A 12,291-nucleotide genomic window follows, 5' to 3' on the forward strand; every position below is an offset into this window, starting at 1 on the left:
TCTTGCGTGTGCGTAGGAAATTTTTTGAAATTACTGCGTTCCCCACGCCCCCCTCTCCTAGTCCAATTCGGACCAGGGGGGAGGAGGCATGCGGCCCACCCTGGCTGCCCCTCTCTCTCCACTAAGGCCCATATGGCCCATTACTTCTCCCGGGAGGGTTCTGGTAACCCTCCGGCTCTCTGGTTTTCTCCGAAATCACCTGGAACACTTCTGGTGTCCGAATATAGCCGTCCAATATATAAATCTTTATGTCTCGACCATTTCGAGACTCCTCGTCATGTCCGTGATCACATTCGGGACTCCGAACTAACTTCGGTACATCAAAACTCATAAACTCATAATATAACTGTCATCGAAACCTTAAGCGTGCGGACCCTACGGGTTCGAGAACAATGTAGACATGACCGAGACACGTCTCGGTCAATAACCAATAGCGGAACCTGGATGCTCATATTGGCTCCTACATATTCTAAGAAGATCTTTATCGGTCAGACCGCATAACAACATACGTTGTTCCCTTTGTCATCGGTATGTTACTTGCCCGGATTCTGATGTCGGTATCTCAATACCTAGTTCAATCTCGTTACCGGCAAGTCTCTTTACTCGTTTCATAATACAATCTCGCAACTATCATTTTGCAATGCTTGCAAGGCTTATGTGATGTGCATTACCGAGAGGGCCCAGAGATATCTCTCCGACAATCGGAGTGACAAATCCTAATCTCGAAATACGCCAACCCAACATGTACCTTTGGAGACACCTGTAGAGCTCCTTTATTAATCACCCAGTTACGTTGTGACGTTTGGTAGCACACAAAGTGTTCCTCCGGCAAACGGGAGTTGCATAATCTCATAGTCATAGGAACATGTATAAGTCATGAAGAAAAAAAGCAATAGCAACATACTAAACGATCGGGTGCTAAGCTAATGGAATGGGTCATGTCAATCAGATCATTCACCTAATGATGTGATCCCGTTAATCAAATAACAACTCTTTGTTTATGGTTAGGAAACATAACCATCTTTGATTAACGAGCTAGTCAAGTAGAGGCATACTAGTGACACTCTGTTTGTCTATGTATTCACACATGTATTATGTTTTTGGTTAATACAATTCTAGCATGAATAATAAACATTTATCATGATATAAGGAAATAAATAATAACTTTATTATTGCCTCTAGGGCATATTTCCTTCATTGCACCTCGTCCTGCAACCTATGTGGCAACAAAGAAAGAAAGAACAAAACACATCAGCCTATCCACCCATACAAGAGGGACCAAAAGGCACCCTAAACCCTAACACTGACGGCGAGCACCATGCATGGAGGGAGATGAAGACAAGAGGGTGGTGGTACTAACCATATATTTGGATGTTGCGCATCCTTGAAGAGGGAGATCTCACAGATGGCGATGGAATTGATGCATAGTCCTCCTGCTCGGAGCAAATCGAGCATGATCATAGTGGTCCTTTCCATGTACACACCCATACGTGCCCTCCTGGTCGCCTCTACTTCTGTAGAAACCAGGAGCACACTGACCGGCGTCGACATATGGGAAGAGGGGCGGACCAACCCTGGAGGCAATAACAGGGACGGTGGCTGCCACCCATACAACCAGGCATCCCAAATAATTTACTGGTTGCATATATAAGACCTGAGATATGACAGGTCAGTGGATATGAGATACACATATGTGGATTGGATATGAGAAATGCGGATGTGGACGGCGATTTTTGAGGACTGGCCGGACAGTGCTCGCAGACACATCCGCAGGGCGTTTGAGTCACCCGGATTTGCCACTCCAGCTGTAGGTGCTTTAAGGCACCTCAAATTTCCAGCTTGGCATACAAAGTGATCATAGTCTAAAATTTTCAAGCCTTGCAGTATCATTATCCTTGTTGAATCAAATTAGGCATTGTATAATAACATGAAGAAAAAATTGCTTAGTTATTATGATAATCTTGCTTGTACAGATATGATAGCTAGGATAATCACCTAGGTGTTTTCATTTTTGAAAGCAAAATTATATCAAGTACTTGTCATATGATCTTTAGGATGAGGATATGAATAAGTTAACATCCAATATCTCTGCAAAATCACTGTTATACAGAACACTGAATTAGCTAAAACGAGGAAGATCTCAAGATTTCACAAAGCTTATACGCTTGGAAAATATGGCCAGATAACCAATCATCTGGAGATGTCTTGTAATCAGTAAAACCAGGCACAAGCATAGTTGCAAAAAGTCCAAATATATCCGCACCTTGGAGAAGAATGACCAAACCATCACCTACTGGATGAACACATTTTGTGGTACATACCAAATAAAAATATTCCTTATTCAATTTTTAAGGCAATACTAATGTGTATAGTCACAAAAACATATAATGCTTTCAACTTTCAGCTTCCTTTCTCTGTTTCTTACATTGCATGTGTATCTCATTCCTACATTTGTGTCATTGGCAGAAGATCACTATGAACGAGCTCTGCTCAATTAAGCATACAAAAACAATGAATTTCTAAAACCATAGAAAGTGGAATCAACTAAAATAAAAGTTTGGTTGAAGTTGCCAAGGACAATACTGGTAAGCAGATGCATAGGTTGCAGCATATTTTCAATAAATGATGGTCACACCAACTTAATTACTCATAGTGCATTGCTATCAGTAAAAATATGCTACATTTGTGTCTGCTGAAGCACTTAATAACACCAGAATGAACTGTTGAGTGATATCTCCGAAGCTCGCATTAAACCAAACACCATACATGTTTGCTCTAGTTGAATGAACATGGCAGGAAAAATAATAACTGGGATCATGCGTTGTATTCTTACTGACCATTGACTGTAGCACTTGATGCACATGTCATGGCTGCAGTTGGGCAAGCATTCTTCATCTATTTCAGCATTGATCTTGGAGGCCGGCCTCTTGCTCTCTTCTTGTACTTCTTCGAGCAAATAACCCTCTACCTCCTGTCGTCGGAGTTGCTGGTCCCCTGTTCCAGTTACACGAGGGAAGAAAATATCACAGTTGTAGTAGATAAACAGTGGGAATTTTTCAGTATCACATATCCAAACCACAAATGCTTTTTTGTCCTGTTTTTCTACATTCTGCAGGATGTTTGTTTAGTTACCATAGAACTCCCTGATGTTGGCTTCCCTTTTTTGGGTGGACATGGTAGTGGTTCCTTCCAGCTAAACATGCCGAAACAATGTAATCAGAGGATGGATTTCACGAGAACACAAGTAGTCACCAGAATATGCCTGTCAGGGAGTCTCGCCAGTGCCCCAGCGCACACACCGGCCGTCTCGCCGCACTGAACTGTTGCCTCCACCGACAGCGCGTTGTTACAAAAAAAAATGTATGGCCAGATAACTAAACCAAATAAAATATTTTAGATGTGTCATTATCAGTACAAACTCATATGCCCTGCTCCCTTTTATCTTCCACGCACAACAACAGCAACAAGTACAGATGCACACATTAGACAATGCAGAAAATTCTGAAGATAAGTACTTAGTATATAATTATGTGTGTTCTAGCATCAATCATAACATGGCTACCCATACATACATTTTATAATTTATCTATTGCTGAGAATGGCAGGAGAAGAATGAAATAAAGCTTACTTATAAAAACAAACCTCCATTTCCAGACCTTATCCTTAACCAAATATGCCAATAATTTCTCAGTGCTAGCGTCTCCACAAAAGATGTAATTTCACACCGCTAATACTACTTCTATAACTGACTAAGATAGTTACCAATTTACACAAAGTCCCCAAGAGAGCGGGCATCCTGAAGGGAGAGGTCGAAGCCTTCCTTGGGGCTTTGGCAACGTGGGCAGACGCGAGATTTAGAGCTTAGATAATGTGGGCAGTTGGGATTGTATCTCTTTACCCCCATCCCCTCCTTTAATATTGTACGCACACTCGTGTGTATTCGAGGAAAAAAAATTAACAACCATGTGTGCATTTGTAGTATCACTCAGAGTTAGTGCATGCCTGAGTCAATGTGTACATTTGCTAAAGCTCTATAGATGTAGAGACAAACAACATAAGGAACAGAGCACCATTTGCTAAAGCTCTATAGATGCAGAGACAAACAACATAAGGAACAGAGCACCATCAGTGATCTAGCAGTACTCACGGCCGGCAAATCCAATATATTAATTTCACACATCCACCCACCCTACATTACTTTTCAATTCAGCAATTTCAAGCATGCCAGACACAAGAAAAAAAGTTTTTGTGAACACACCTCTTTGTCCACCATGGCGCTTGTGGGTTCATCTTGCCGGTGGACAGCTCAGGCAGATAGAGCTAGGTCTCCCATCTTCCATCCATGTCTGCATGTTGCTTCCCCACAGATCTGCGCGTCTGTGCTCACGGATCACACCCACGGTTCTTCCGCTGCCCCTAGAGACGCCGCGACAGAGTGAATTGTAATAGCTTGAGTTAACTGAACTGCAACAAAAGAATGGTTGGTTTCAGACTGACAGTTAAGCCAATTGATTGTTCCTAAATCTTGAACTGAAGATATTTTCTAACAACTGAACTGAAGTTGGTGCTGTTAGAAGAAACTTCAATTATTATTTTTTAATAACTTCAACTTGTTACAACAGAAATTATAACAACAGTTTAGCTTATTGTATTGTCAAGTCACTACTGCTTGTTATGTTCTTGGCACTTTCTGGTTCTAGGTGTGCTACCGAATCTGTATGTTCTCGTGTAGATAAAAAATCTGCCGTTGTGTCATTTAGTCATGAGAAAAATCATAAAAATCCTTTTACTCTCTTAAGATTGATTACCCATCAAAATTCTTAGCACATAAGTACCTACTGTGTATGCTCTCAAAAACTGAAGCCGGTCATCGAAAAATCATCAGAGATACACACTAAAAAGGACAACAAAAACAAGCACCAATTGGCATAGATATTTGACGCACCTCTGCCTTTGAACTGCATGTCTGTGGCGCACACGTACGACGCCCATCGGAAGTTTGGCGAAGTTCCTATAGGCAGAGGGGAAGCAAAAATAGTAAGCCCAATTTGAGCGATTTCAAGAGGAAATTCATCGTCTCTTTCTTTTTCTGATGGAGCGAGACTCAAAAGAACAAAATTTTGCACTCACTGTGTCACGAGGTCGTGCGTGGATGCCATCTGCGGCGACCAACGCATCCACCTCCCGAACGCCGCGCCCGGAGCATGCCCATGTAGGCGGCCGCGTCGAAGCCCGCGTCCCCGCTGGCGTCGAGCGCGAGGGAGACGGCGAGCTCGCCCCCGCCCTCCATCCAGATCCGCCAGAGAGATCGGGCCCTGACCACAACACCACGACTTCAGCAAGAGGTAGGCCAGAAGATGGGGCGCGGATCTGGATCGGGGAGAGGGCGGCGGCGCTCGACGGGGATGGAGGAACGAGAGGTAGGGAGGGTTCGACATAGGGTCTCCCTCCGCCAGATCTGATAAGGGGAATTCCTTGTGAGGTCCGCGGCGGCGAGATCGCCCCTCCGCTGTCAGGTCCGCGGCGGCGAGAGGAGAGTGCGTCGAGGGGATCCAGAGGAGCGTACGTTTTTTTAGTGCGTGGGTAAGGGAAGGATGGCGAAAAAAAACCAGTGAAAAAAAACCGGACGAAAATAGTGGGACGAAAATTAAATCCGGAACGCGACCTACCAACTGAGACATTAGGAGGTAGAGATTTTCATGACAAAGATGAACGTCACACGCACATTATTTCTACTAGTACTTATCCTCACTGTCTAATCTCAATTCACAGAGCCTAATCTTACCGACGCCAATCAAATGAAACTGGACAAGTACGTGCGCAAATTAAGAAACTACACTCAAGGGCGTGCAACAACCACAACAAACAAACACGGTAATGACACGATGAAGTGATGCTCATGTGCTTGGAGCGTCGTTGGCACCTGCCTACCTACCCAAGAGGCAATCCTCGTGTCACCATCCTCACACTTGCACAGAGGTTGGGAGCTGAATCATGACCTCCATTAATCTCGGCAACCATCAAAATACAGTGCACAGGGACATGCACGATGGGCTCATACACACGAATAATGGGAGCTAGAGAAGCTGACAAGAGAAGGGTGGTTGCTATATTAAAATAACGGGACGAAAGCCTATTTCGAGCGAAGCTGACAAAAGAAAATCAAACATTTCAAAACAGTGAATATTGTCCAGCAAAAGAAAAGGATTAAATATTGGCCTAAAACACACGTAGCTGCCAAACAATTACTCAGTTTTTTCGAAATTTCTAGCAATACAAATTTGGGTGTTTTTTTTTAAATCATTTGATGGTCAAGCCTACAAATAGCCAGCCACCATACATGGAATATAATTTCCTGTTACCCCACAAAAAAGAATATAATTTCATGTTAGAGAAAAGTTAAGGGCGTGGCTAGATCTCAATCGATTGAGACTTAACTAAGTTTCAGTCAAGTGACACAATATGTATAAATAAGAAACAAACAATTTAAAAAAATTACACGGATTTTCAAGTAAGATCTCATGAATACAACATAGACTGAAACTTCGTTAAGTCTCAGTAGACCGACATTTAGCAATTCAGAAAAGTTAACTCTAGCTGGTGATGCCATTTGTATCCAGTTATATTTTTTTTACCTCCTAACAGCTCGAGTATATACCACTCGACACCACAACAAGTATGAACACTTGATTATTCCACACGATCCCGATCGATTCCCGACAGCTAAGTATATATGCATATTTCAGATTATCAATATCGGCACATATAAACTATGTATCCACGCATGCAAATACGCAACCGCCGGGGCCGGATACCATGACGGATGCTTATAACGCCGTATTTTAGTCCAATCAAGGATAACAAACTAACAAAATGTGGACCGATGGGCATGGAATGGGCATGAGGAGGAAGCAACGTGGGGCGTTGGTTGCTTTCGGGTACCTACCCAACGGCCCAAAAATGGCGACCTGGCTAGTGATCCATGTAATAAAAGACGGTGGGTAGGTAGGCACCAGAAAAGGACCCCGCGTATATATACATTCTCTCCTCTCCGGCTATGTAGGCTGCGGCATATGCATGTACCGTACAGGTACTCGTATAGTACAGCCCCTGAGTTGCTAGGAAACGTTAATTTATGCGTGTCAACGCCTTCACAGAGCAGCCGGGCATAGTTTGATTTTTCTTTTTCATGTTATGCTGGGCTGCACGTCTGCAAGTAGCCAGTAGATTATCTTATACAGTAGTGTTCGTGTGGAAGCAACGGCGGAGGCCAGCTGCTAGGAATACGACGGCATGCTTTGCATAAGAGAAATGAAATGGCTATGGAGTCATACAAAAGGATAACTGCACAAGATGCATAAACCGGCTTGGTACATGCTTGCATCATGGAGGAAGAGCCATATTCTTCTTCTCCACGGCACTAGTTCAACTTGATACATCATGGAGAAGGGTGACTTGATGTAACCTGCCAATCGTCTCTGATTTTGGGAGCATAATGATATGCGGTGCCTTCTCTAAATGTCTTTCATTCGTGCTATACATCAACATTATACATATGACTTTGCGTGTCAACTGTTTGGAGGTCATAGGATACATAGATGGATGGAACCGAAATTGGCATCTCTTCCTCTTGTCTTTTCTTTCTCTCAACAGAAACCCTCCCATTTTTTGAAATAGCATTTATTCTTTGACTAGATATTATCATGCAACTCTCACGAAAAAAGAGAAATTACCACACTTTTAGTGCACTCCGTTATTAACGAAAAGGTTTACCCGCAAATCCACGAAATGATGATGCACATGGCAATAAGTTTACTACAGAAATTGCCGAAAATAGCACATGAGATGACAACAATTGATTCACAAAAGATAAACCAAGACAAGATGACAAACATTTGACATGTTATGCGCCTGCCTCTACAGAATAACACAACAACAAGGTGAAAATATTTTGGTTAGTGACTTGATGTACTTGCCAACCATTTCTGATTTTTCAAAGCATTGTGTGATGACTTCTTTGCACGTCTTTCACTGTTCATAATAATATGTATCAACATATATATATATATATATATGTATATATATATATATATATGTATGTATATATATATATATGACTTTGTGCGTCAACTGTTTCAAGGTCATAGGATATTTGGACGGAGTACAAATGACAACCCTACCCTTCTCCCCTTTTCTCTCTTCTTTTTCTGAAATAGCGTTTTCTTTCCTGACTGAGATTACCATCACACAGCTCTCAACAAAAACAGAGAGGAACAACTATCACATATTTATTAGATAATATAAGCTTTGCCCCATTTTTTTAAAAAGGAGGAAGACCCGCGGCCTCTGCATCTGGATGATGCATGCAGTCACTTTATTAATTATTCACAAAGACCTTACAAAGTAGTACATCAATGAGTCTGAAGCCACCATCTTGGCAATGTCTGTCGCTACATCTACTCACTTGATGAAGGGGTGCCGATAGTCCGAGCCTAATACCAAACAGACCTCACACCTAAGCCTAACATCTAAAACCGAAGAAAAGCTTTGCTCGCAGCCTTAGGAAAAAAACACCCAAAAATTACACTTCACAATAAGTTGAGGTGCGAAAAGAACGCTTACATCAAATTATGAAGATTCCTCTGCTGAAGAAATGTTGGGTTTCTTGGGGCATCTCCAGCCGCGCCCCCAACAGGTCCTCCTCAGGCGATTTTGCCACGCCGGCGTCAAAAAAACGGCCCAGTCGCGTCTCCAGAAACCCGTTTTCTCCGACTTGGACCAAAACTGGTGCCGGCGGACCCAGGCCGAACCCGGCGCCCTGGGAGGCGCTTGGGGAGCCGGCACAAGCGAAAAAGGCGCGTGGGCCCGCCCTGGCGGCGACCCGAGGGCCTTTTCCCGCCGCTTCTTGACGCTTTTCCCTCGCATCTCTTCCGCTCGCTCGCCTTACTCCCGCCATTCCCTCCCTTTCTCCCGCCAAACCCCCTCCAGCTCGCCTTCCAGTCGCCGCCATGCCACCGAAGAAGTACGCCATGCCGCGCGCGGCGGCAACCACGACTGGCACCGTGGCCCAACCGAAGCAGAGGAAGCCGAGGGCGCCGCCATCGAAGCCACCGGGCATGTCAAACGCCGAGTGGAGGGTGGAAGTTCAGCGACGCGACGCAGTCACCAACGACCGGCGGAACAGGGCCATTGCCAAGAAGGCCCGCGACAACGCGGCGCGTGCGGCGACGTCTTCCTCATCGGTCGACCACGCGGGGATGATGAATCTACCCGTCGTCAGGCACGCCCAGTACGCGCCCTAGGGACAGCAAGGCGTCGGATCTCCATGGGGATCGTCGTCGCCCAGCTACGCCGACGACGACGCGCACGAGGGGTTCAACCCAAACGTGACCTTCCTTCATGGCCACCCCGCGACGCGCACACCCTCGCCCGCCTTCGTCGGCGTGCAGTACCCTCCATACAACTACTCGCCGCCCGCCGCCTACGCGTCCACACCGACGCCCCATCTCCGCCGTGGACCGCTGCCCTTCTCGCACCTCGGCGACACGGACGACACAGGAGCCGACATGGACGACATCATCGCGACAAGATCGACCGCGGCCGCCGCGTCTCCCGGGTTCGCCACCCAGGACGAGGTAGTGGATCTCAGCGGCGACATGGAGGCCGAGCTCGGCTACGTATACGGCGAGGACGCGCACGAAGCGCAGGAACCCGAGGAGGAGGAGGAGGATGAGGAGGAGGAGGAGGAGGAGGAGTCGGCTCCTGTTCCGACGAAGGGGCGCCAGAAGAAGAAGAAGCGGGCGGCTAGGTCAGGCGAACCGCGCATCAAGTGGACATCCAAGGAGGAGGAATGCCTCGCCGAAGCATGGAAAGTCGTCTGCCTCGACCCGACCACCGGCGCGAACCAGAGCTTGGAGACGTACTGGGACCGCATCAAGGCCGAGTTCGACGAGCGGAAGCTCGTCGACCCGTACTTCAAAGGCGTCTACATGCAGCGCGGCTCCAAGGCGATGGCGAACCATTGGGGGCGTATCCAGTTGGCGTGTAACAAATGACATGGAATCGTCGAGGAGGTCGCGGCTCGCCCGGAGAGCGGCGCCAGCGTTGAGGATCAGGTACGCACGCCGTTCGCCCGCATCTCTTCGTCGTCAACGCTCGCCGCCCGCCAACTGTTTGTTCCTCCGCGCAGCTGCTGCGTATGTTCACCATATATCGGCGCGACAACCAAGACACCGACTTCAAGCACCTCCACGTCTACAAGCGCATTGACAAGTGCGAGAAGTGGGCGGAAGTCCGACGTACCCTCGACAAGGCCAAGGAGACATACAAGCCGGACGCGACGACTCCGAGCGCGTCAGAGGGGCGGTCGGACGGCCACAAATTGGCAAAGAAGGGAAAAAACGCCGACGCGGCAACCGCGCGAGTGCAGGAGTCCATTGAGCATTGCCTCGCCGATGCCCAGGCCCGGGCCGTCCTACGTGAAGAGAAGACCGAGGCGCGGTGGTCGTCGCTGATGAAGAACAGCGCCATCAAGCTCGACCTGCTCCGGACGAACGTCGCCGCGAAGAAGAGGAACACCGACATGGCTTTTCTGATGGGCGGGGCGGACATGCTCCAGAGCAACGACGAGCAGCTCAGGGCGTGGTACATGGCGGAGCGCGGCCTCATCCTGAACCAGATGCAGACGGCAACGCCGACGACGCCGACGACGTAAGCTCCCGCGCCCACGACCACACGGACGCCAAGCCCGAACGACGCCTCTACATCGCCGCCCAGCAGTGCCGAAGCCGCGCCGACACAGCCCAGCACCGAAGTAGCTCCGACACCGCCGAGCCCGCGCACGCCGACTCCGCCAACGCCCGGAGCCGACCCGCCCGAGTGAATCATTGCGCACACGAACTTGCGGCGTGAGGCGCTATGTTTTTTGTAACGCCAGACTACGTCCGATCGCCGGATTTATGACGTCTTTTGAGAGCGGGAACAACCAAGTTTAAATTTCTCGCATCCTGGGGCCGGCGCTTGGGGGCGTGACTGGGAGCTAGGTCGCCCCCAGGGGCCGAACTAGCGCCGGCACACCCCCAGGCCGCTCTATTTAGACGCCCTGGGGGGCCGAACGGCTGGAGATGCCTTTGGGAGTGTTGGTTGCATATTGTCATGCATGTGCTCCTCACAACAACTATAAAGAGAAAAATCAATGGTACCGGTAATCAGTACCCATTGTTTTGTTTAATGGCGAACTGCTCAGCCGGGCGTGGGATCAGAAATTGCCGACGTGGATCCACATTACTTCCAAACTAAACTAAGGGCCCCAATGCAAGTACTCATTGTTAATGGGTCGAACGAATCTAGCTACTCAAAACTAGGGACAGGCAACTAATTATATCAATTAGTACTAGAACGGGAGCATTCTACCTCTCCTAGTCAGGAATTAATAAATGGGGATTGGCTACCAACCCATCATAAGCTTTCAGCTAAGACCACCGCCGTGCTCTTCCATGGCATTCAGTCCCCATCTCCCGTACGCACCTCCGGTCCATGGAACCAAGCCATACATGAGTGATATTTCCTCCGTCCGTTTGAGCGACCACTAATATGGGACGGAGGGAGTAGATTGCTAGTTATTCTTTAACTGCTTTCGTGAATGGGACAAACGCATCCTAGACAAAGAGAACAAGAACATCACCATTTCTACCATTTTTGCTGACGAAAACGGACGTAACTAACAAAGAGAGAGATCTTCTTCCTGGTGGCCGGCATGGCTTGGCAGTTTTGCTTTCGGTGGAAAGTATTGATTCTACCGTCGGCAGATAAGATAAGGCAGCCAGCACAGATGGAAATCTTGATGAGTTGAGATTCACCGTGGTAATCTGATTAGTTAACTAATAATGTGTAGTGTATTATTTTGTTCTTACCTGTGTTGGACCGTGATGTGGTAGCTAGTGGGAACTAGCTTTGCACCTGCCAAAGCAGTTGATGTCTTTCTCCATCACTCGTTTTTGTTCCTCACCAGTATATTTTCTTGTTGCGAGGAACATCGCTGTTAAAGTTAGCCGAATCCAGATGTTTCCAGGAATGAAACATTAGTGTTAAGTATTAGTAGCAGTGTGTTACAATACCGTGATGTACCACAGGTTGGCGGATTCAGGTCCACGGTTTCTCATTCTCCCGCTAGGTGAATAAACTGAGTACATATGTGCGTGCGTGCGTTCGTAGTACGGTAGAACAATTGTTCTATGGTTCATGCGTATTAAAGGGAAAAAAAGATAGTATTCCCTCCATTCATAAATATAA

General features: G+C 47.0%; 1 long non-coding RNA gene across 1 annotated transcript; it reads right to left on the reverse strand.

Moving 5' to 3' along the window:
• Window positions 1-1,456: 1,456 nt before the first annotated feature.
• On the reverse strand, window positions 1,457-4,633 carry LOC125556473. The gene is made up of 3 exons (XR_007305100.1): window positions 4,259-4,633; window positions 2,838-3,320; window positions 1,457-1,599 (listed from the first exon to the last, which is right to left on the reverse strand). It is a non-coding gene; the product is annotated as an uncharacterized LOC125556473 (long non-coding RNA).
• Window positions 4,634-12,291: the final 7,658 nt, after the last annotated feature.

Source organism: Triticum urartu, chromosome 5, assembly GCF_003073215.2.
Source record: "Triticum urartu cultivar G1812 chromosome 5, Tu2.1, whole genome shotgun sequence".
Taxonomy (NCBI): Eukaryota; Viridiplantae; Streptophyta; class Magnoliopsida; order Poales; family Poaceae; genus Triticum; species Triticum urartu.